This window comes from Triturus cristatus, chromosome 4_1 (genome assembly GCF_964204655.1).
Source record: "Triturus cristatus chromosome 4_1, aTriCri1.1, whole genome shotgun sequence".
Taxonomy (NCBI): Eukaryota; Metazoa; Chordata; class Amphibia; order Caudata; family Salamandridae; genus Triturus; species Triturus cristatus.
In genome coordinates, this window is record NC_140585.1 from 139,166,698 (window position 1) to 139,191,712 (window position 25,015).

Genomic DNA, 25,015 nt, shown 5'->3' on the forward strand with positions numbered 1-25,015 from the left:
TGCAGTCAAATGCTCTACCACTGAGCCATATCCCCAACTGTTTTCAAAGATCAGAATGACAATATATCAGTACATCATGAAAGAGTGAGAGGCTCAAGCTCAGTTGGGCCACAAAGTACGAGCTTGAAACTGTGGAAAAGTAGAAGTAGTTCTAATATTATTAATTAAAGGAAAGCAGGATCATTTAAAAAACAAAATGTATATGTTTAATTGTTATTTTATTTGAATAGGCAGTGGTCCGTAGGACCAATATCTGTAATTAAAATGTTTGTTTTGAAACATTCTCAAAGGGGAAGAGGTTTTTACGAGACTACTTATCTTTGTGGATTGATTACCACAATCACTGATATGGTGGTGAAGTATGATTGTTTTGGGCCAAATTACGGTGAAAAAACATTTCTGCATACCACTACAATTTGGTATTTGAAGGTACCACCAAACACCCATTTCATGTACCTTCGATTTAATACTTCAGAAAAAGCTATTTTGTGTTCGCAAATGGCCTGGTTTCTCAGACCAGCCTGCTTGCACCTGCAACTAGGGTTCGTACATCTTGTACGTGGGCAGCGTTTTTTAGTAGAAAGAAAATATATAATGCATTGCACAAAAATGAAGTGCTTCAAACAAACACATACTTTGTATGCACAGAGAAGAGGTGGAATACATGTAAGACTGAGGACACAGGTTAAATGAGGAATAGATTGACTGCATTGCTGCCCACTTTTCTATGCAATTTCTGTAGTGCGATCGAAGGAAGCACCAAACTGTAAAACAAAGTTGTCAATTGCTTTCATAGTCCATTCCCTTTGTTTGGTGCTGTGAAAGGAAGAGCCAGATTCCAAAATAAATCAATGCTTTTTCAGACATTTCCCATACGGAATACCAAGCCCTGTATAAAAATGCATTTACTCTCAGGTTTTGAGCAGTGACATTGTAATGCTATTAAAGTGTAAGATCCAAGCGAACACTGACTCTGTCAATGATGATCCAAAGGGGTTTTATGAAAAGTCCCAGCTATAAACACAAGAACCAAAACAGGCTACGGGGACACCTGGATTTGAACAAGGGACCTCTTGATCTGCAGTCAAATGCTCTACCACTGAGCTATATCCCCACCTGTTTGTGAGAGTCGGAATGAAAATATATCAGTACCTCATGAAAGAGTGTGAGCATCATGCTCAGTTGGGCCGGAAAGTACAGGCTTGAAACTGTGGAACAGGAGAAGTAGTTCTTAATATTATTTATTGAAGGAAAACGGTATAGTTTAAAAAAAATAATTATATGTTTCATTGTTATTTTATTTGAACAGGCAGTGGTCCATAGGACCAATGCCTGTACATAAAATGCTTGTTTTGAAACATTCTCAAAGGGGAAGAGGTTTTTACGGGACGCCTTATCCTTTCGCGGATTGGTTACCACAATCACCGAGATTGTGGTGAAGTATGATTATTTTGGGCCAAATGATGGACGAAAAACATTTCTACATACCACTGCAATTTGGTATTTGGAAGGTACACCCAAACGTCCCTTTCAAGTACCATCAATTTAATATATCAGAAAAGGCCATTTTGTGTTCGAAAATGGCCTGAGTCTCCGAGCCAGCCTTTTTTCATCTGCAACCAGGGTTCATACATTTTGCACGTAGGCAGAGGTTTTAAGGAGAAATTAAATAGTTTCTACGTTGCACAACAATGAAGTGCTTTAAACAAACAAATATTTTGTATGCACAGAGGAGAGGAGGAATATATGTAAGACTGAGGACACAGGTTAAATGAGAAATAGATTGACTGCAGCTCTGCCGAGTATACTATGCCATTTCTTTAGTGCGCTACAAGGAAGCACCAAACTGTATAACAATGTTTTCAATTGTTTTCGAAGTCATTCTCTTTGCTTGAAGCTGTGAAAGGAAGGGCCGGATTCCAAAATAAATCAATGATGTTTCAGAAAGTTCCCACGCCCTGTGTAAAAATGCATTTATTCCCAGGTTTTGAGCAGTGACACTGTAATGCTAATAAAGTATAAGATCCAACTGAACACTGACTCTGTCAATGGTGATCCAAAGGGACTTTATGAAAAATCCCAGCTACAAACACCAGAACCAAAATAGGTTTAGGGGACACCTGGATTTGAACCAGGGACCTCTTGATCTGCAGTCAAATGCTCTACCACTGAGCTATATCCCCAACTGTTTTCAAAGATCAGAATGACAATATATCAGTACATCATGAAAGAGTGAGAGGCTCAAGCTCAGTTGGGCCACAAAGTACGAGCTTGAAACTGTGGAAAAGGAGAAGTAGTTCTTAATATTATTAATTAAAGGAAAACAGGATCATTTAAAAAACAAAATGTATATGTTTAATTGTTATTTTATTTGAATAGGCAGTGGTCCATAGGACCAATATCTGTAATAAAAATGTTTGTTTTGAAACATTCTCAAAGGGGAAGAGGTTTTTACGAGACTACTTATCTTTGTGGATTGATTACCACAATCACTGATATGGTGGTGAAGTATGATTGTTTTGGGCCAAATGACGGTGAAAAAACATTTCTGCATACCACTACAATTTGGTATTTGAAGGTACAACCAAACACCCCTTTCATGTACCTTCGATTTAATACATCAGAAAAAGCTATTTTGTGTTCGCAAATGGCCTGGTTTCTCAGACCAGCCTGCTTGCACCTGCAACTAGGGTTCGTACATCTTGTACGTGGGCAGCGTATTTTAGTAGAAAGTAAATAGATTATGCATTGCACAAAAATGAAGTGCTTCAAACAAACACATACTTTGTATGCACAGAGAAGAGGTGGAATACATGTAAGACTGAGGACACAGGTTAAATGAGGAATAGATTGACTGCATTGCTGCCCACTTTTCTATGCAATTTCTGTAGTGCGATTGAAGGAAGCACTAAACTGTAAAACAAAGTTGCCAATTGCTTTCATAGTCCATTCCCTTTGTTTGGTGCTGTGAAAGGAAGAGCCAGATTCCAAAATAAATCAATGCTTTTTCAGACATTTCCCATACGGAATACCGAGCCCTGTATAAAAATGCATTTACTCTCAGGTTTTGAGCAGTGACATTGTAATGCTGTTAAAGTGTAAGATCCAAGCGAACACTGACTCTGTCAATGATGATCCAAAGGGGTTTTATGAAAAGTCCCAGCTACAAACACAAGAACCAAAACAGGCCAAGGGGACACCTGGATTTGAACCAGGGACCTCTTGATCTGCAGTCAAATGCTCTACCACTGAGCTATATCCCCACCTGTTTGTGAGAGTCGGAATGAAAATATATCAGTACCTCATGAAAGAGTGTGAGCATCATGCTCAGTTGGGCCGGAAAGTACAAGCTTGAAACTGTGGAACAGGAGAAGTAGTTCTTAATATTATTTATTGAAGGAAAACGGGATCGTTTAAAAAAAATATTTATATGTTTCATTGTTATTTTATTTGAACAGGCAGTGGTCCATAGGACCAATGCCTGTACATAAAATGCTTGTTTTGAAACATTCTCAAAGGGGAAGAGGTTTTTACGGGACGCCTTATCCTTTCGCGGATTGGTTACCACAATCACCGAGATGGTGGTGAAGTATGATTGTTTTGGGCCAAATGATGGACGAAAAAAATTTCTACATACCACTGCAATTTGGTATTTGGAAGGTACACCCAAATGTCCCTTTCAAGTACCATCAATTTAATATACCAGAAAAGGCCATTTTGTGTTCGAAAATGACCTGAGTCTTCGAGCCAGCCTTTTTTCATCTGCAACGAGGGTTCATACATTTTGCACATAGGCAGAGGTTTTAAGGAGAAATTAAATAGTTTCTACGTTGCACAAGAATGAAGTGCTTTAAACAAACACATATTTTGTATGCACAGAGGAGAGGAGGAATATATGTAAGACTGAGGACACATGTTAAATGAGAAATAGATTGACTGCAGCGCTGCCGACTATACTATGCCTTTTCTTTAGTGCGCTACAAGGAAGCACCAAACTGTATAACAAAGTTTTCAATTGTTTTCATACTCATTCTCTTTGTTTGAAGCTGTGAAAGGAAGAGCCGGATTCCAAAATAAATCAATGATGTTTCAGAAAGTTCCCACGCCCTGTGTAAAAATGCATTTATTCCCAGGTTTTGAGCAGTAACACTGTAATGCTAATAAAGTATAAGATCCAACTGAACACTGACTCTGTCAATGGTGATCCAAAGGGACTTTATGAAAGATCCTAGTTACAAACACCAGAACCAAAATAGGTTTAGGGGACACCCGGATTTGAACCAGGGACCTCTTGATCTGCAGTCAAATGCTCTACCACTGAGCTATATCCCCAACTGTTTTCAAAAATCAGAATGACAATATATCAGTACATCATGAAAGAGTGAGAGGCTCAAGCTCAGTTAGGGCCACAAAGTACGAGCTTGAAACTGTGGAAAAGGAGAAGTAGTTCTTAATATTATTAATTAAAGGAAAACAGGATCATTTAAAAAACAAAATGTATATGTTTAATTGTTATTTTATTTGAATAGGCAGTGGTCCATAGGACCAATATCTGTAATTAAAATGTTTGTTTTGAAACATTCTCAAAGAGGAACAGGTTTTTACGAGACTACTTATCTTTGTGGATTGATTACCACAATCACTGATATGGTGGTGAAGTATGATTGTTTTGGGCCAAATTAAGGTGAAAAAACATTTCTACATACCACTACAATTTGGTATTTGAAGGTACAACCAAACACCCATTTCATGTACCTTCGATTTAATACATCAGAAAAAGCAATTTTGTGTTCGCAAATGGCCTGGTTTCTCAGAACAGCCTGTTTGCACCTGCAACTAGGGTTCGTACATCTTGTACGTGGGCAGCGTTTTTTAGTAGAAAGTAAATAGATTATGCATTGCACAAAAATGAAGTGCTTCAAACAAACACATACTTTGTATGCACAGAGAAGAGGTGGAATACATGTAAGACTGAGGACACAGGTTAAATGAGGAATAGATTGACTGCATTTCTGCCCACTTTTCTATGCAATTTCTGTAGTGCGATCGAAGGAAGCACCAAACTGTAAAACAAAGTTGTCAATTGCTTTCATAGTCCATTCCCTTTGTTTGGTGCTGTGAAAGGAAGAGCCAGATTCCAAAATAAATCAATGCTTTTTCAGACATTTCCCATACGAAATACCGAGCCCTGTATAAAAACGCATTTACTCTCAGGTTTTGAGCAGTGACATTGTAATGCTATTAAAGTGTATGATCCAAGCGAACACTGACTCTGTCAATGATGATCCAAAGGGGTTTTATGAAAAGTCCCAGCTACAAACACAAGAACCAAAACAGGCCAAGGGGACACCTGGATTTGAACCAGGGACCTCTTGATCTGCAGTCAAATGCTCTACCACTGAGCTATATCCCCACCTGTTTGTGAGAGTCGGAATGAAAATATATCAGTACCTCATGAAAGAGTGTGAGCATCATGCTCAGTTGGGCCGGAAAGTACAAGCTTGAAACTGTGGAACAGGAGAAGTAGTTCTTAATATTATTTATTGAAGGAAAACGGGATCGTTTAAAAAAAATATTTATATGTTTCATTGTTATTTTATTTGAACAGGCAGTGGTCCATAGGACCAATGCCTGTACATAAAATGCTTGTTTTGAAACATTCTCAAAGGGGAAGAGGTTTTTACGGGACGCCTTATCCTTTCGCGGATTGGTTACCACAATCACCGAGATGGTGGTGAAGTATGATTGTTTTGGGCCAAATGATGGACGAAAAACATTTCTACATACCACTGCAATTTGGTATTTGGAAGGTACACCCAAACGTCCCTTTCAAGTACCATCAATTTAATATATCAGAAAAGGCCATTTTGTGTTCGAAAATGGCCTGAGTCTTCGAGCCAGCCTTTTTTCATCTGCAACGAGGTTTCATACATTTTGCACGTAGGCAGAGGTTTTAAGGAGAAATTAAATAGTTTCTACGTTGCACAAGAATGAAGTGCTTTAAACAAACACAGATTTTGTATGCACAGAGGAGAGGAGGAATATATGTAAGACTGAGGACACATGTTAAATGAGAAATAGATTGACTGCAGCGCTGCCGACTATACTATGCCTTTTCTTTAGTGCGCTACAAGGAAGCACCAAACTGTATAACAAAGTTTTCAATTGTTTTCATACTCATTCTCTTTGTTTGAAGCTGTGAAAGGAAGAGCCGGATTCCAAAATAAATCAATGATGTTTCAGAAAGTTCCCACGCCCTGTGTAAAAATGCATTTATTCCCAGGTTTTGAGCAGTGACACTGTAATGCTAATAAAGTATAAGATCCAACTGAACACTGACTCTGTCAATGGTGATCCAAAGGGACTTTATGAAAGATCCTAGCTACAAACACCAGAACCAAAATAGGTTTAGGGGACACCCGGATTTGAACCAGGGACCTCTTGATCTGCAGTCAAATGCTCTACCACTGAGCTATATCCCCAACTGTTTTCAAAAATCAGAATGACAATATATCAGTACATCATGAAAGAGTGAGAGGCTCAAGCTCAGTTAGGGCCACAAAGTACGAGCTTGAAGCTGTGGAACAGGAGAAGTAGTTCTTAATATTATTAATTAAAGGAAAACAGGATCATTTAAAAAACAAAATGTATATGTTTAATTGTTATTTTATTTGAATAGGCAGTGGTCCATAGGACCAATATCTGTAATTGAAATGTTTGTTTTGAAACATTCTCAAAGGGGAAGAGGTTTTTACGAGACTACCTATCTTTGTGGATTGATTACCACAATCACTGATATGGTGGTGAAGTATGATTGTTTTGGGCCAAATGATGGACGAAAAACATTTCTACATACCACTGCAATTTGGTATTTGGAAGGTACACCCAAACGTCCCTTTCAAGTACCATCAATTTAATATATCAGAAATGGCCATTTTGTGTTCGAAAATGGCCTGAGTCTTCGAGCCAGCCTTTTTTCATCTGCAACGAGGGTTCATACATTTTGCACGTAGGCAGAGGTTTTAAGGAGAAATTAAATAGTTTCTACGGTGCACAAGAATGAAGTGCTTTAAACAAACACATACTTTGTATGCACAGAGGAGAGGAGGAATATATGTAAGACACAGGTTAAATGAGAAATAGATTGACTGCAGCGCTGCCGAGTATACTATGCCATTTCTTTAGTGCGCTACAAGGAAGCACCAAACTGTATAACAAAGTTTTCAATTGTTTTCATAGTCATCCTCTTTGTTTGAAGCTGTGAAAGGAAGAGCCGGATTCCAAAATAAATCAATGATGTTTCAGAAAGTTCCCACGCCCTGTGTAAAAATGCATTTATTCCCAGGTTTTGAGCAGTGACACTGTAATGCTAATAAAGTATAAGATCCAACTGAACACTGACTCTGTCAATGGTGATCCAAAGGGACTTTATGAAAGATCCCAGCTACAAACACCAGAACCAAAATAGGCTTAGGGGACACCGGGATTTGACCCAGGGACCTCTTGACCTGCAGTCAAATGCTCTACCACTGAGCTATATCCCCAACTGATTTTAAAGATTAGAATGACAATATATCAGTACATCATGAAAGAGTGTGAGCATCATGCTCAGTTGGGCCGGAAAGTACAAGCTTGAAACTGTGGAACAGGAGAAGTAGTTCTTAATATTATTAATTAAAGGAAAACAGGATCATTTAAAAAACAAAATGTATATGTTTAATTGTTATTTTATTTGAATAGGCAGTGGTCCATAGGACCAATATCTGTAATTGAAATGTTTGTTTTGAAACATTCTCAAAGGGGAAGAGGTTTTTACGAGACTACCTATTTTGTGGATTGATTACCACAATCACTGATATGGTGGTGAAGTATGATTGTTTTGGGCCAAATTACGGTGAAAAAACATTTCTGCATACCACTACAATTTGGTATTTGAAGGTACAACCAAACACCCCTTTCATGTACCTTCGATTTAATACATTAGAAAAAGCTGTTTTGTGTTCGCAAATCTCCTGGTTTCTCAGACCAGCCTGCTTGCACCTGAGACTAGGGTTCGTACATCTTGTACGTGGGCAGCGTTTTTTAGTAGACAGTAAATAGATCATGCATTGCACAAAAATGAAGTGCTTCAAACAAACACATACTTTGTATGCACAGAGAAGAGGTGGGATACATGTAAGACTGAGGACACAGGTTAAATGAGGAATAGATTGACTGCATTGCTGCCCACTTTTCTATGCAATTTCTGTAGTGCGATCAAAGGAAGCACCAAACTGTAAAACAAAGTTGTCAATTGCTTTCATAGTCCATTCCCTTTGTTTGGTGCTGTGAAAGGAAGAGCCAGATTCCAAAATAAATCAATGCTTTTTCAGACATTTCCCATACGGAATACCGAGCCCTGTATAACAATGCATTTACTCTCAGGTTTTGAGCAGTGACATTGTAATGCTATTAAAGTGTAAGATCCAAGCGAACACTGACTCTGTCAATGATGATCCAAAGGGGTTTTATGAAAAGTCCCAGCTACAAACACAAGAACCAAAACAGGGTAAGGGGACATCTGGATTTGAACCAGGGACGTCTTGATCTGCAGTCAAATGCTCTACCTCTGAGCTATATCCCCACCTGTTTGTGAGAGTCGGAATGAAAATATATCAGTACCTCATGAAAGAGTGTGAGCATCTTGCTCAGTTGGGCCGGAAAGTACAAGCTTGAAACTGTGGAACAGGAGAAGTAGTTCTTAATATTATTTATTGAAGGAAAACGGGATCGTTTAAATTTTTTTTTTATATGTTTCATTGTTATTTTATTTGAACAGGCAGTGGTCCATAGGACCAATGCCTGTACATAAAATGCTTGTTTTGAAACATTCTCAAAGGGGAAGAGGTTTTTACGGGACGCCTTATCCTTTCGCGGATTGGTTACCACAATCACCGAGATGGTGGTGAAGTATGATTGTTTTGGGCCAAATGATGGACGAAAAACATTTCTACATACCACTGCAATTTGGTATTTGGAAGGTACACCCAAACGTCCCTTTCAAGTACCATCAATTTAATATATCAGAAAAGGCCATTTTGTGTTCGAAAATGGCCTGAGTCTTCGAGCCAGCCTTTTTTCATCTGCAACGAGGGTTCATACATTTTGCACGTAGGCAGAGGTTTTAAGGAGAAATTAAATAGTTTCTACGTTGCACAAGAATGAAGTGCTTTAAACAAACACATATTTTGTATGCACAGAGGAGAGGAGGAATATATGTAAGACTGAGGACACAGGTTAAATGAGAAATAGATTGACTGCAGCGCTGCCGAGTATACTATGCCATTTCTTTAGTGCGCTACAAGGAAGCACCAAACTGTATAACAAAGTTTTCAATTGTTTTCATAGTCATTCTCTTTGCTTGAAGCTGTGAAAGGAAGAGCCGGATTCCAAAATAAATCAATGATGTTTCAGAAAGTTCCCACGCCCTGTGTAAAAATGCATTTATTCCCAGGTTTTGAGCAGTGACACTGTAATGCTAATAAAGTATAAGATCCAACTGAACACTGACTCTGTCAATGGTGATCCAAAGGGACTTTATGAAAGATCCCAGCTACAAACACCAGAACCAAAATAGGTTTAAGGGACACCCGGATTTGAACCAGGGACCTCTTGATCTGCAGTCAAATTCTCTACCACTGAGCCATATACTCAACTGTTTTCAAAGATCAGAATGACAATATATCAGTACATCATGAAAGAGTGAGAGCCTCAAGCTCAGTTGGGCCACAAAGTACGAGCTTGAAACTGTGGAAAAGGAGAAGTAGTTCTAATATTATTAATTAAAGGAAAGCAGGATCATTTAAAAAACAAAATGTATATGTTTAATTGTTATTTTATTTGAATAGGCAGTGGTCCGTAGGACCAATATCTGTAATTAAAATGTTTGTTTTGAAACATTCTCAAAGGGGAAGAGGTTTTTACGAGACTACTTATCTCTGTGGATTGATTACCACAATCACTGATATGGTGGTGAAGTATGATTGTTTTGGGCCAAATGACGGTGAAAAAACATTTCTACATACCACTACAATTTGGTATTTGAAGGTACAACCAAACACCCATTTCATGTACCTTCGATTTAATACATCAGAAAAAGCTATTTTGTGTTCGCAAATGGCCTGGTTTCTCAGACCAGCCTGCTTGCACCTGCAACTAGGGTTCGTACATCATGTACGTGGGCAGCGTTTTTTAGTAGAAAGTAAATAGATTATGCATTGCACAAAAATGAAGTGCTTCAAACAAACACATACTTTGTATGCACAGAGAAGAGGTGGAATACATGTAAGACTGAGGACACAGGTTAAATGAGGAATAGATTGACTGCATTTCTGCCCACTTTTCTATGCAATTTCTGTAGTGCGATCAAAGGAAGCACCAAACTGTAAAACAAAGTTGTCAATTCCTTTCATAGTCCATTCCCTTTGTTTGGTGCTGTGAAAGGAAGAGCCAGATTCCAAAATAAATCAATGCTTTTTCAGACATTTCCCATACGGAATACCGCGCCCTGTATAAAAATGCATTTACTCTCAGGTTTTGAGCAGTGACATTGTAATGCTATTAAAGTGTAAGATCCAAGCAAACACTGACTCTGTCAATGATGATCCAAAGGGGTTTTATGAAAAGTCCCAGCTACAAACACAAGAACCAAAAGAGGCTAAGGGGACACCTGGATTTGAACCAGGGTCCTCTTGATCTGCAGTCAAATGCTCTACCACTGAGCTATGTCCCCACCTGTTTGTGAGAGTCGGAATGAAAATATATCAGTACCTCATGAAAGAGTGTGAGCATCATGCTCAGTTGGGCCAGAAAGTACAAGCTTGAAACTGTGGAACAGGAGAAGTAATTCTTAATATTATTTATTGAAGGAAAACGGGATCGTTTAAAAAAAATATTTATATGTTTCATTGTTATTTTATTTGAACAGGCAGTGGTCCATAGGACCAATGCCTGTACATAAAATGCTTGTTTTGAAACATTCTCAAAGGGGAAGAGGTTTTTACGGGACGCCTTATCCTTTCGCGGATTGTTTACCACAATCACCGAGATGGTGGTGAAGGATGATTGTTTTGGGCCAAATGATGGACGAAAAACATTTCTACATACCAATGCAATTTGGTATTTGGAAGGTACACCCAAACGTCCCTTTCAAGTACCATCAATTTAATATATCAGAAAAGGCCATTTTGTGTTCGAAAATGGCCTGAGTCTTCGAGCCAGCCTTTTTTCATCTGCAACGAGGGTTCATACATTTTGCACGTAGGCAGAGGTTTTAAGGAGAAATTAAATAGTTTCTACGTTGCACAAGAATGAAGTGCTTTAAACAAACACATATTTTGTATGCACAGAGGAGAGGAGGAATATATGTAAGACTGAGGACACAGGTTAAATGAGAAATAGATTGACTGCATCGCTGCCGAGTATACTATGCCATTTCTTTAGTGCGCTACAAGGAAGCACCAAACTGTATAACAAAGTTTTCAATTGTTTTCATAGTCATTCTCTTTGCTTGAAGCTGTGAAAGGAAGAGCCGGATTCCAAAATAAATCAATGATGTTTCAGAAAGTTCCCACGCCCTGTGTAAAAATGCATTTATTCCCAGGTTTTGAGCAGTGACACTGTAATGCTAATAAAGTATAAGATCCAACTGAACACTGACTCTGTCAATGGTGATCCAAAGGGACTTTATGAAAGATCCCAGCTACAAACACCAGAACCAAAACAGGTTTAGGGGACACGCGTATTTGAACTAGGGACCTCTTGATCTGCAGTCAAATGCTCTACCACTGAGCCATATCCCCAACTGTTTTCAAAGATCAGAATGACAATATATCAGTACATCATGAAAGAGTGAGAGGCTCAAGCTCAGTTGGGCCACAAAGTACGAGCTTGAAACTGTGGAAAAGTAGAAGTAGTTCTAATATTATTAATTAAAGGAAAGCAGGATCATTTAAAAAACAAAATGTATATGTTTAATTGTTATTTTATTTGAATAGGCAGTGGTCCATAGGACCAATATCTGTAATTGAAATGTTTGTTTTGAAACATTATCAAAGGGGAAGAGGTTTTTACGAGACTACCTATCTTTGTGGATTGATTACCACAATCACTGATATGGTGGTGAAGTATGATTGTTTTGGGCCAAATTACGGTGAAAAAACATTTCTGCATACCACTACAATTTGGTATTTGAAGGTACAACCAAACACCCCTTTCATGTACCTTCGATTTAATACATCAGAAAAAGCTGTTTTGTGTTCGCAAATGGCCTGGTTTCTGAGACCAGCCTGCTTGCACCTGAGACTAGGGTTCGTACATCTTGTACGTGGGCAGCGTTTTTTAGTAGAAAGTAAATAGATTATGCATTGCACAAAAATGAAGTGCTTCAAACAAACACATACTTTGTATGCACAGAGAAGAGGTGGAATACATGTAAGACTGAGGACACAGGTTAAATGAGGAATAGATTGACTGCATTGCTGCCCACTTTTCTATGCAATTTCTGTAGTGCGATCAAAGGAAGCACCAAACTGTAAAACAAAGTTTTCAATTGCTTTCATAGTCCATTCCCTTTGTTTGGTGCTGTGAAAGGAAGAGCCAGATTCCAAAATAAATCAATGCTTTCAGAAATTTCCCATACGGAATACCGAGCCCTGTATAAAATTGCATTTACTCTCAGGTTTTGAGCAGTGACATTGTAATGCTATTAAAGTGTAAGATCCAAGCGAACACTGACTCTGTCAATGATGATCCAAAGGGGTTTTATGAAAAGTCCCAGCTACAAACACAAGAACCAAAACAGGGTAAGGGGACACCTGGATTTAAACCAGGGATCTCTTGATCTGCAGTCAAATGCTCTACCACTGAGCTATATCCCCACCTGTTTGTGAGAGTCAGAATGAAAATATATCAGTACCTCATGAAAGAGTGTGAGCATCATGCTCAGTTGGGCCGGAAAGTACAAGCTTGAAACTGTGGAACAGGAGAAGTAGTTCTTAATATTATTTATTGAAGGAAAACGGGATCGTTTAAAAAAAATATTTATATGTTTCATTGTTATTTTATTTGAACAGGCAGTGGTCCATAGGACCAATGCCTGTACATAAAATGCTTGTTTTGAAACATTCTCAAAGGGGAAGAGGTTTTTACGGGACGCCTTATGCTTTCGCGGATTGGTTACCACAATCACCGAGATGGTGGTGAAGTATGATTGTTTTGGGCCAAATGATGGACGAAAAACATTTCTACATACCACTGCAATTTGGTATTTGGAAGGTACACCCAAACGTCCCTTTCAAGTACCATCAATTTAATATATCAGAAAAGGCTATTTTGTGTTCGAAAATGGCCTGAGTCTTCGAGCCAGCCTTTTTTCATCTGCAACAAGGGTTCCTACATTTTGCACATAGGCAGAGGTTTTACGGAGAAATTAAATAGTTTCTACGTTGCACACGAATGAAGTGCTTTAAACAAACACATATTTTGTATGCACAGAGGAGAGGAGGAATATATGTAAGACTGAGGACACAGGTTAAATGAGAAATAGATTGACTGCAGCGCTGCCGAGTATACTATGCCATTTCTTTAGTGCGCTACAAGGAAGCACCAAACTGTATAACAAAGTTTTCAATTGTTTTCATAGTCATTCTCTTTGCATGAAGCTGTGAAAGGAAGAGCCGGATTACAAAATAAATCAATGATGTTTCAGAAAGTTCCCACGCCCTGTGTAAAAATGCATTTATTCCCAGGTTTTGAGCAGTGACACTGTAATGCTAATAAAGTATAAGATCCAACTGAACACTGACTCTGTCAATGGTGATCCAAAGGGACTTTATGAAAGATCCCAGCTACAAACACCAGAACCAAAATAGGTTTAGGGGACACCGGATTTGAACCAGGGACCTCTTGATCTGCAGTCAAATGCTCTACCACTGAGCTATATCCCCAACTGTTTTTAAAGATCAGAATGACAATATATCAGTACATCATGAAAGCGTGAGAGGCTCAAGCTCAGTTGGGCCACAAAGTACGAGCTTGAAACTGTGGAAAAGGAGAAGTAGTTCTTAATATTATTAATTAAAGGAAAGCAGGATCGTTTAAAAAAAAATATATTTATATGTTTCATTGTTATTTTATTTGAACAGGCAGTGGTCCATAGGACCAACTGTTTTTAAAGATCAGAATGACAATATATCAGTACATCATGAAAGAGTGTGAGCATCATGCTCAGTTGGGCCGGAAAGTACAAGCTTGAAACTGTGGAAAAGGAGAAGTAGTTCTTAATATTATTAATTAAAGGAAAGCAGGATCATTTAAAAAACAAAATGTATATGTTTAATTGTTATTTTATTTGAATAGGCAGTGGTCCATAGGACCAATATCTGTAATTAAAATGTTTGTTTTGAAACATTCTCAAAGAGGAAGAGGTTTTTACGAGACTACTTATCTTTGTGGATTGATTACCACTTTCACTGATATGGTGGTGAAGTATGATTGTTTTGGGCCAAATTACGGTGAAAACACATTTCTACATACCACTACAATTTGGTATTTGAAGGTACAACCAAACACCCATTTCATGTACCTTCGATTTAATACATCAGAAAAAGCTATTTTGTGTTCGCAAATGGCCTGGTTTCTCAGACCAGCCTGCTTGCACCTGCAACTAGGGTTCGTACATCATGTACGTGGGCAGCGTTTTTTAGTAGAAAGTAAATAGATTATGCATTGCACAAAAATGAAGTGCTTCAAACAAACACATACTTTGTATGCACAGAGAAGAGGTGGAATACATGTAAGACTGAGGACACAGGTTAAATGAGGAATAGATTGACTGCATTGCTGCCCCCTTTTCTATGCAATTTCTGTAGTGCGATCGAAGGAAGCACCAAACTGTAAAACAAAGTTGTCAATTGCTTTCATAGTCCATTCCCTTTGTTTGGTGCTGTGAAAGGAAGAGCCAGATACCAAAATAAATCAATGCTTTTTCAGACATTTCCCATACGGAATACCGAGCCCTGTATAAAAATGCATTTACTCTCAGGTTTTGAGGAGTGACATTGTAATGCTATTAAAGTGTAAGATCCAAGCGAACACTGACTCTGTCAATGATGATCCAAAGGGGTTTTATGAAAAGTCCCAGCTACAAACACAAGAACCAAAACAGGCAAAGGGGACAACTGGATTTGAACCAGGGACCTCTTGATCTGCAGTCAAATGCTCTACCACTGAGCTATATCCCCACCTGTTTGTGAGAGTCGGAATAAAAATATATCAGTACCTCATGAAAGAGTGTGAGCATCATGCTCAGTTGGGCCGGAAAGTACAAGCTTGAAACTGTGGAACAGGAGAAGTAGTTCTTAATATTATTTATTGATCGTTTAAAAAAAATATTTATATGTTTCATTGTTATTTTATTTGAACAGGCAGTGGTCCATAGGACCAATGCCTGTACATAAAATGCTTGTTTTGAAACATTCTCAAAGGGGAAGAGGTTTTTACGGGACGCCTTATCCTTTCGCGGATTGGTTACCACAATCACCGAGATGGTGGTGAAGTATGATTGTTTTGGGCCAAATGATGGACGAAAAACATTTCTACATACCACTGCAATTTGGTATTTGGAAGGTACACCCAAACGTCCCTTTCAAGTACCATCAATTTAATATATCAGAAAAGGCTATTTTGTGTTCGAAAATGGCCTGAGTCTTCGAGCCAGCCTTTTTTCATCTGCAACAAGGGTTCCTACATTTTGCACATAGGCAGAGGTTTTACGGAGAAAGTAAATAGTTTCTACGTTGCACACGAATGAAGTGCTTTAAACAAACACATATTTTGTATGCACAGAGGAGAGGAGGAATATATGTAAGACTGAGGACACAGGTTAAATGAGAAATAGATTGACTGCAGCGCTGCCGAGTATACTATGCCATTTCTTTAGTGCGCTACAAGGAAGCACCAAACTGTATAACAAAGTTTTCAATTGTTTTCATAGTCATTCTCTTTGCATGAAGCTGTGAAAGGAAGAGCCGGATTACAAAATAAATCAATGATGTTTCAGAAAGTTCCCACGCCCTGTGTAAAAATGCATTTATTCCCAGGTTTTGAGCAGTGACACTGTAATGCTAATAAAGTATAAGATCCAACTGAACACTGACTCTGTCAATGGTGATCCAAAGGGACTTTATGAAAGATCCCAGCTACAAACACCAGAACCAAAATAGGTTTAGGGGACACCCGGATTTTAACCAGGGACCTCTTGATCTGCTGTCAAATGCTCTACCACTGAGCTATATCCCCAAATGTTTTTAAAGATCAGAATGACAATATATCAGTACATCATGAAAGCGTGAGAGGCTCAAGCTCAGTTGGGCCACAAAGTACGAGCTTGAAACTGTGGAAAAGGAGAAGTAGTTCTTAATATTATTAATTAAAGGAAAGCAGGATCATTTAAAAAACAAAATGTATATGTTTAATTGTTATTTTATTTGAATAGGCAGTGGTCCATAGGACCAATATCTGTAATTAACCCCTTCAGCGCTGCGCGGATTCCGCCGCGGTGCTGAAGGGTTCGAGCGCGGGCGGGGCCATGACGGAACGGTTCCGTCATGAGCACAGCTCAACCGGTGCTCATGACGGAACCGTTCCGTCATGAGCATGGAAGGGGTTAAAATGTTTGTTTTGAAACATTCTCAAAGGGGGAAGAGGTTTTTACGAGACTACTTATCTTTGTGGATTGATTACCACAATCACTGATATGGTGGTGAAGTATGATTGTTTTGGGCCAAATTACGGTGAAAAAACATTTCTGCATACCACTACAATTTGGTATTTGAAGGTACAACCAAACACCCCTTTCATGTACCTTCGATTTAATACATCAGAAAAAAATATTTTGTGTTCGCAAATGGCCTGGTTTCTCAGACCAGCCTGCTTGCACCTGCAACTAGGGTTTGTACATCTTGTACGTGGGAAGCGTTTTTTAGTAGAAAGTAAATAGTTTATGCATTGCACAAAAATGAAGTGCTTCAAACAAACACATACTTTGTATGCACAGAGAAGAGGTGGAATACATGTAAGACTGAGGACACAGGTTAAATGAGGAATAGATTGACTGCATTGCTGCCCACTTTTCTATGCAATTTCTGTAGTGCGATCGAAGGAAGCACCAAACTGTAAAACAAAGTTGTCAATTGCTTTCATAGTCCATTCCCTTTGTTTGGTGCTGTGAAAGGAAGAGCCAGATTCCAAAATAAATCAATGCTGTTTCAGAAATCTCCCATACGGAATACCGAGCCCTGTATAAAAATGCATTTACTCTCAGGTTTTGAGCAGTGACATTGTAATGCTATTAAAGTGTAAGATCCAAGCGAACACTGACTCTGTCAATGATGATCCAAAGGGGTTTTATGAAAAGTCCCAGCTACAAATACAAGAACCAAAAGAGGCCAAGGGGACACTTGGATTTGAACCAGGGACCTCTTGATCTGCAGTCAAATGCTCTACCACTGAGCTATATCCCCACCTGTTTGTGATAGTCGGAATGAAAATATATCAGTACCTCATGAAAGAGTGTGAGCATAATGCTCAGTTGGGCCGGAAAGTACAAGCTTGAAACTGTGGAACAGGAGAAGTAGTTCTTAATATTATTTGTTGAAGGAAAACGGGATCGTTTAAAAAAACATATTTATATGGTTCATTGTTATTTTATTTGAACAGGCAGTGGTCCATAGGACCAATGCCTGTACATAAAATGCTTGTTTTGAAACATTCTCAAAGGGGAAGAGGTTTTTACGGGACGCCTTATCCTTTCGCGGATTGGTTACCACAATCACCGAGATGGTGGTGAAGTATGATTGTTTTGGGCCAAATGATGGACGAAAAACATTTCTACATACCACTGCAATTTGGTATTTGGAAGGTACACCCAAACGTCCCTTTCAAGTACCATCAATTTAATATATCAGAAAAGGCCATTTTGTGTTCGAAAATGGCCTGAGTCTTCGAGCCAGCCTTTTTTCATCTGCAACGAGGGTTCATACATTTTGCACGTAGGCAGAGGTTTTAAGGAGAAATTAAATAGTTTCTACGTTGCACAAGAATGAAGTGCTTTAAACAAACACATATTTTGTATGCACAGAGGAGAGGAGGAATATATGTAAGACTGAGGACACAGGTTAAATGAGAAATAGATTGACTGCAGCGCTGCCGAGTATACTATGCCATTTCTTTAGTGCGCTACAAGAAAGCACCAAACTGTATAACAAAGTTTTCAATTGTTTTCATAGTCATTCTCTTTGCTTGAAGCTGTGAAAGGAAGAGCCGGATTCCAAAATAAATCAATGATGTTTCAGAAAGTTCCCACGCCCTGTGTAAAAATGCATTTATTCCCAGGTTTTGAGCAGTGACACTGTAATGCTAATAAAGTATAAGATCCAACTGAACACTGACTCTGTCAATGGTGATCCAAAGGGACTTTATGAAAGATCCCAGCTACAAACACCAGAACCAAAATAGGTTTAGGAGACACCCGGATTTGAACCAGGGACCTCTTATTCTGCAGTCAAATGCTCTACCACTGAGCTATATCCCGAACTGTTTTTAAAGATCAGAATGACAATATATCAGTACATCATGAAAGCGTGAGAGGCTCAATCTCAGTTGGGCCACAAAGTACGAGCTTGAAACTGTGGAAAAGGAGAAGTAGTTCTTGATATTATTAATCAAAGGAAAGCAGGATCATTTAAAAAACTAAATGTATATGTTTAATTGTTATTTTATTTGAATAGGCAGTGGTCCATAGGACCAATATCTGTAATTAAAATGTTTGTTTTGAAACATTCTCAAAGAGGAAGAGGTTTTTACGAGACTACTTATCTTTGTGGATTGATTACGACTTTCACTGATATGGTGGTGAAGTATGATTGTTTTGGGCCAAATTACGGTGAAAACACATTTCTACATACCACTACAATTTGGTATTTGAAGGTACAACCAAACACCCATTTCATGTACCTTCGATTTAATACATCAGAAAAAGCTATTTTGTGTTCGCAAATGGCCTGGTTTCTCAGACCAGCCTGCTTGCACCTGCAACTAGGGTTCGTACATCTTGTACGTGGGCAGCGTTTTTTAGTAGAAAGTAAATAGATTATGCATTGCACAAAAATGAAGTGCTTCAAACAAACACATACTTTGTATGCACAGAGAAGAGGTGGAATACATGTAAGACTGAGGACACAGGTTAAATGAGGACTAGATTGACTGCATTGCTGCCCCCTTTTTCTATGCAATTTCTGTAGTGCGATCGAAGGAAGCACCAAACTGTAAAACAAAGTTGTCAATTGCTTTCATAGTCCATTCCCTTTGTTTGGTGCTGTGAAAGGAAGAGCCAGATACCAAAATAAATCAATGCTTTTTCAGACATTTCCCATACGGAATTCCGAGCCCTGTATAAAAATGCATTTACTCTCAGGTTTTGAGGAGTGACATTGTAATGCTATTAAAGTGTAAAATCCAAGCGAACACTGACTCTGTCAATGATGATCCAAAGGGGTTTTATGAAAAGTCCCAGCTACAAACACAAGAACCAAAACAGGCAAAGGGGACAACTGGATTTGAACCAGGGACCTCTTGATCTGCAGTCAAATGCTCTACCACTGAGCTATATCCCCACCTGTTTGTGAGAGTCGGAATGAAAATATATCAGTACCTCATGAAAGAGTGTGAGCATCATGCTCAGTTGGGCCGGAAAGTACAAGCTTGAAACTGTGGAACAGGAGAAGTAGTTCTTAATATTATTTATTGAAGGAAAACGGGATCGTTTAAAAAAAAAAAAATATTTATATGTTTCATTGTTATTTTATTTGAACAGGCAGTGGTCCATAGGACCAACTGTTTTTAAAGATCAGAATGACAATATATCAGTACATCATGAACGAGTGTGAGCATCATGCTCAGTTGGGCCGGAAAGTACAAGCTTGAAACTGTGGAACAGGAGAAGTAGTTCTTAATATTATTAATTAAAGGAAAACAGGATCATTTAAAAAACAAAATGTATATGTTTAATTGTTATTTTATTTGAATAGGCAGTGGTCCATAGGACCAATATCTGTAATTGAAATGTTTGTTTTGAAACATTCTCAAAGGGGAAGAGGTTTTTACGAGACTACCTATCTTTGTGGATTGATTACCACAATCACTGATATGGTGGTGAAGTATGATTGTTTTGTGCCAAATTACGGTGAAAAAACATTTCTGCATACCACTACAATTTGGTATTTGAAGGTACAACCAAACCCCCCTTTCATGTACCTTCGATTTAATACATCAGAAAAAGCTGTTTTGTGTTCGCAAATGGCCTGGTTTCTCAGACCAGCCTGCTTGCACCTGAGACTAGGGTTCGTACATCTTGTACGTGGGCAGCGTTTTTTAGTAGAAAGTAAATAGATTATGCATTGCACAAAAATGAAGTGCTTCAAACAAACACATATTTTCTATGCACAGAGAAGAGGCGGAATACATGTAAGACTGAGGACACAGGTTAAATGAGAAATAGATTGACTGCAGCGCTGCCGATTATACTATGCCATTTCTTTAGTGCGCTACAAGAAAGCACCAAACTGTATAACAAAGTTTTCAATTGTTTTCATAGTCATTCTCTTTGCTTGAAGCTGTGAAAGGAAGAGCCGGATTCCAAAATAAATCAATGATGTTTCAGAAAGTTCCCACGCCCTGTGTAAAAATGCATTTATTCCCAGGTTTTGAGCAGTGACACTGTAATGCTAATAAAGTATAAGATCCAACTGAACACTGACTCTGTCAATGGTGATCCAAAGGGACTTTATGAAAGATCCCAGCTACAAACACCAGAACCAAAATAGGTTTAGGGGACACCCGGATTTGAACCAGGGACCTCTTGATCTGCAGTCAAATGCTCTCCCACTGAGCTATATCCCCAACTGTTTTCACAGATCAGAATGACAATATATCAGTACATCATGAAAGAGTGAGCGACTCAAGCTCAGTTGGGCCACAAAGTGCGAGCTTGAAACTGTGGAAAAGGAGAAGTAGTTCTTAATATTAATAATTAAAGGAAAACAGGATCATATAAAAAACAAAATGTATATGTTTAATTGTTATTTTATTTGAATAGGCAGTGGTCCATAGGACCAATATCTGTAATTGAAATGTTTGTTTTGAAACATTCTCAAAGGGGAAGAGGTTTTTACGAGACTACCTATCTTTGTGGATTGATTACCACAATCACTGATATGGTGGTGAAGTATGATTGTTTTGGGCCAAATTACGGTGAAAAAACATTTCTGTATACCACCACAATTTGGTATTTGAAGGTACAACCAAACACCCCTTTCATGTACCTTCGATTTAATACATCAGAAAAAGCTGTTTTGTGTTCGCAAATGGCCTGGTTTCTCAGACCAGCCTGCTTGCACCTGCAACTAGGGTCCGTACATCTTGTACGTGGGCAGCGTTTTTTAGTAGAACGTAAATAGTTTATGCATTGCACAAAAATGAAGTGCTTCAAACAAACACATACTTTGTATGCACAGAGAAGAGGTGGAATACATGTAAGACTGAGGACACAGGTTAAATGAGGAATAGATTGACTGCATTGCTGCCCACTTTTCTATGCAATTTCTGTAGTGCGATCGAAGGAAGCACCAAACTGTAAAACAAAGTTGTCAATTGCTTTCATAGTCCATTCCCTTTGTTTGGTGCTGTGAAAGGAAGAGCCAGATTCCAAAATAAATCAATGCTGTTTCAGAAATTTCCCATACGGAATACCGAGCCCTGTATAAAAATGCATTTACTCTCAGGTTTTGAGCAGTGACATTGTAATGCTATTAAAGTGTAAGATCCAAGCGAACACTGACTCTGTCAATGATGATCCAAAGGGGTTTTATGAAAAGTCCCAGCTACAAACACAAGAACCAAAAGAGGCCAAGGGGACACTTGGATTTGAACCAGGGACCTCTTGATCTGCAGTCAAATGCTCTACCACTGAGCTATATCCCCACCTGTTTGTGACAGTCGGAATGAAAATATATCAGTACCTCATGAAAGAGTGTGAGCATAATGCTCAGTTGGGCCGGAAAGTACAAGCTTGAAACTGTGGAACAGGAGAAGTAGTTCTTAATATTATTTGTTGAAGGAAAACGGGATCGTTTAAAAAAACATATTTATATGGTTCATTGTTATTTTATTTGAACAGGCAGTGGTCCATAGGACCAATGCCTGTACATAAAATGCTTGTTTTGAAACATTCTCAAAGGGGAAGAGGTTTTTACGGGACGCCTTATCCTTTCGCGGATTGGTTACCACAATCACCGAGATGGTGGTGAAGTATGATTGTTTTGGGCCAAATGATGGACGAAAAACATTTCTACATACCACTGCAATTTTGTATTTGGAAGGTACACCCAAACATCCCTTTCAAGTACCATCAATTTAATATATCAGAAAAGGCCATTTTGTGTTCGAAAATGGCCTGAGTCTTCGAGCCAGCCTTTTTTCATCTGCAACGAGGGTTCATACATCTTGCACGTAGGCAGAGGTTTTAAGGAGAAATTAAATAGTTTCTACGTTGCACAAGAATGAAGTGCTTTAAACAAACACATATTTTGTATGCACAGAGGAGAGGAGGAATATATGTAAGACTGAGGACACAGGTTAAATGAGAAATAGATTGACTGCAGCGCTGCCGAGTATACTATGCCATTTCTTTAGTGCGCTACAAGGAAGCACCAAACTGTATAACAAAGTTTTCAATTGTTTTCATAGTAATTCTCTTTGCTTGAAGCTGTGAAAGGAAGAGCCGGATTCCAAAATAAATCAATGATGTTTCAGAAAGTTCCCACGCCCTGTGTAAAAATGCATTTATTCCCAGGTTTTGAGCAGTGACACTGTAATGCTAATAAAGTATAAGATCCAACTGAACACTGACTCTGTCAATGGTGATCCATAGGGACTTTATGAAAGATCCCAGCTACAAACACCAAAACCAAAATAGGTTTAGGGGACACCCGGATTTGAACCAGGGACCTCTTGATCTGCAGTCAAATGCTCTACCACTGAGCTATATCCCCAACTGTTTTCAAAGATCAGAATGACAATATATCAGTACATCATGAAAGAGTGAGAGGCTCAAGCTCAGTTGGGCCACAAAGTACGAGCTTGAAACTGTGGAAAAGGAGAAGTAGTTCTTAATATTATTAATTAAAGGAAAACAGGATCATTTAAAAAACAAAATGTATATGTTTAATTGTTATTTTATTTGAATAGGCAGTGGTCCATAGGACCAATATCTGTAATTGAAATGTTTGTTTTGAAACATTCTCAAAGGGGAAGAGGTTTTTACGAGACTACTTATCTTTGTGGATTGATTACCACAATCACTGATATGGTGGTGAAGTATGATTGTTTTGGGCCAAATTACGGTGAAAAAACATTTCTGCATACCACTACAATTTGGTATTTGAAGGTACAACCAAACACCACTTTCATGTACCTTCGATTTAATACATCAGAAAAAGCTATTTTGTGTTCGCAAATGGCCTGGTTTCTCAGACCAGCCTGCTTGCACCTGCAACTAGGGTTCGTACATCTTGTACGTGGGCAGCGTTTTTTAGTAGAAAGTAAATAGATTATGCATTGCACAAAAATGAAGTGCTTCAAACAAACACATACTTTGTATGCACAGAGAAGAGGTGGAATACATGTAAGACTGAGGACACAGGTTAAATGAGGAATAGATTGACTGCATTGCTGCCTCCTTTTCTATGCAATTTCTGTAGTGCGATCGAAGGAAGCACCAAACTGTAAAACAAAGTTGTCAATTGCATTCATAGTCCATTCCCTTTGTTTGGTGCTGTGAAAGGAAGAGCCAGATTCCAAAATAAATCAATGCTTTTTCAGACATTTCCCATACGGAATACCGAGCCCTGTATAAAAATGCATTTACTCTCAGGTTTTGAGCAGTGACATTGTAATGCTATTAAAGTGTAAGATCCAAGCGAACACTGACTCTGTCAATGATGATCCAAAGGGGTTTTATGAAAAGTCCCAGCTACAAACACAAGAACCAAAACAGGCAAAGGGGACAACTGGATTTGAACCAGGGAACTCTTGATCTGCAGTCAAATGCTCTACCACTGAGCTATATCCCCACCTGTTTGTGAGAGTCGGAATGAAAATATATCAGTACCTCATGAAAGAGTGTGAGCATCATGCTCAGTTGGGCGGGAAAGTACAAGCTTGAAAATGTGGAACAGGAGAAGTAGTTCTTAATATTATTTATTGAAGGAAAACGGGATCGTTTAAAAAAAATATTTATATGTTTCATTGTTATTTCATTTGAACAGGCAGTGGTCCATAGGACCAACTGTTTTTAAAGATCAGAATGACAATATATCAGTACATCATGAAAGAGTGTGAGCATCATGCTCAGTTGGGCCGGAAAGTACAAGCTTGAAACTGTGGAACAGGAGAAGTAGTTCTTAATATTATTAATTAAAGGAAAACAGGATCATTTAAAAAACAAAATGTATATGTTTAATTGTTATTTTATTTGAATAGGCAGTGGTCCATAGGACCAATATCTGTAATTGAAATGTTTGTTTTGAAACATTCTCAAAGGGGAAGAGGTTTTTACGAGACTACCTATCTTTGTGGATTGATTACCACAATCACTGATATGGTGGTGAGGTATGATTGTTTTGGGCCAAATTACGGTGAAAAAACATTTCTGCATACCACTACAATTTGGTATTTGAAGGTACAACCAAACACCCCTTTCATGTACCTTCGATTTAATACATCAGAAAAGGCCATTTTGTGTCCGAAAATGGCCTGAGTCTTCGAGCCAGCCTTTTTTCATCTGCAACGAGGGTTCATACATTTTGCACGTAGGCAGAGGTTTTAAGGAGAAATTAAATAGTTTCTACGTTGCACAAGA

General features: G+C 38.5%; 12 non-coding genes across 12 annotated transcripts; all 12 read right to left on the bottom strand.

The window, feature by feature from the left end:
- Positions 1-2,111: 2,111 nt before the first annotated feature.
- TRNAC-GCA (transfer RNA cysteine (anticodon GCA)) lies at positions 2,112-2,183 on the bottom strand. Its single transcript has one exon. It is a non-coding gene; the product is annotated as a tRNA-Cys (tRNA).
- A 1,008-nt stretch (positions 2,184-3,191) lies between these two features.
- On the bottom strand, positions 3,192-3,263 carry TRNAC-GCA (transfer RNA cysteine (anticodon GCA)). Its single transcript has one exon. It is a non-coding gene; the product is annotated as a tRNA-Cys (tRNA).
- Positions 3,264-4,260: 997 nt separating this feature from the next.
- Positions 4,261-4,332, bottom strand: TRNAC-GCA (transfer RNA cysteine (anticodon GCA)). The gene has a single exon. It is a non-coding gene; the product is annotated as a tRNA-Cys (tRNA).
- A 1,009-nt stretch (positions 4,333-5,341) lies between these two features.
- TRNAC-GCA (transfer RNA cysteine (anticodon GCA)) lies at positions 5,342-5,413 on the bottom strand. The gene has a single exon. It is a non-coding gene; the product is annotated as a tRNA-Cys (tRNA).
- A 997-nt stretch (positions 5,414-6,410) lies between these two features.
- TRNAC-GCA (transfer RNA cysteine (anticodon GCA)) lies at positions 6,411-6,482 on the bottom strand. The gene has a single exon. It is a non-coding gene; the product is annotated as a tRNA-Cys (tRNA).
- A 4,217-nt stretch (positions 6,483-10,699) lies between these two features.
- Positions 10,700-10,771, bottom strand: TRNAC-GCA (transfer RNA cysteine (anticodon GCA)). The gene has a single exon. It is a non-coding gene; the product is annotated as a tRNA-Cys (tRNA).
- A 4,438-nt stretch (positions 10,772-15,209) lies between these two features.
- On the bottom strand, positions 15,210-15,281 carry TRNAC-GCA (transfer RNA cysteine (anticodon GCA)). The gene has a single exon. It is a non-coding gene; the product is annotated as a tRNA-Cys (tRNA).
- Positions 15,282-17,489: 2,208 nt separating this feature from the next.
- TRNAC-GCA (transfer RNA cysteine (anticodon GCA)) lies at positions 17,490-17,561 on the bottom strand. Its single transcript has one exon. It is a non-coding gene; the product is annotated as a tRNA-Cys (tRNA).
- A 2,079-nt stretch (positions 17,562-19,640) lies between these two features.
- Positions 19,641-19,712, bottom strand: TRNAC-GCA (transfer RNA cysteine (anticodon GCA)). The gene has a single exon. It is a non-coding gene; the product is annotated as a tRNA-Cys (tRNA).
- Positions 19,713-20,925: 1,213 nt separating this feature from the next.
- TRNAC-GCA (transfer RNA cysteine (anticodon GCA)) lies at positions 20,926-20,997 on the bottom strand. The gene has a single exon. It is a non-coding gene; the product is annotated as a tRNA-Cys (tRNA).
- Positions 20,998-22,005: 1,008 nt separating this feature from the next.
- TRNAC-GCA (transfer RNA cysteine (anticodon GCA)) lies at positions 22,006-22,077 on the bottom strand. The gene has a single exon. It is a non-coding gene; the product is annotated as a tRNA-Cys (tRNA).
- A 998-nt stretch (positions 22,078-23,075) lies between these two features.
- On the bottom strand, positions 23,076-23,147 carry TRNAC-GCA (transfer RNA cysteine (anticodon GCA)). Its single transcript has one exon. It is a non-coding gene; the product is annotated as a tRNA-Cys (tRNA).
- Between the last annotated feature and the right edge of the window lie 1,868 nt (positions 23,148-25,015).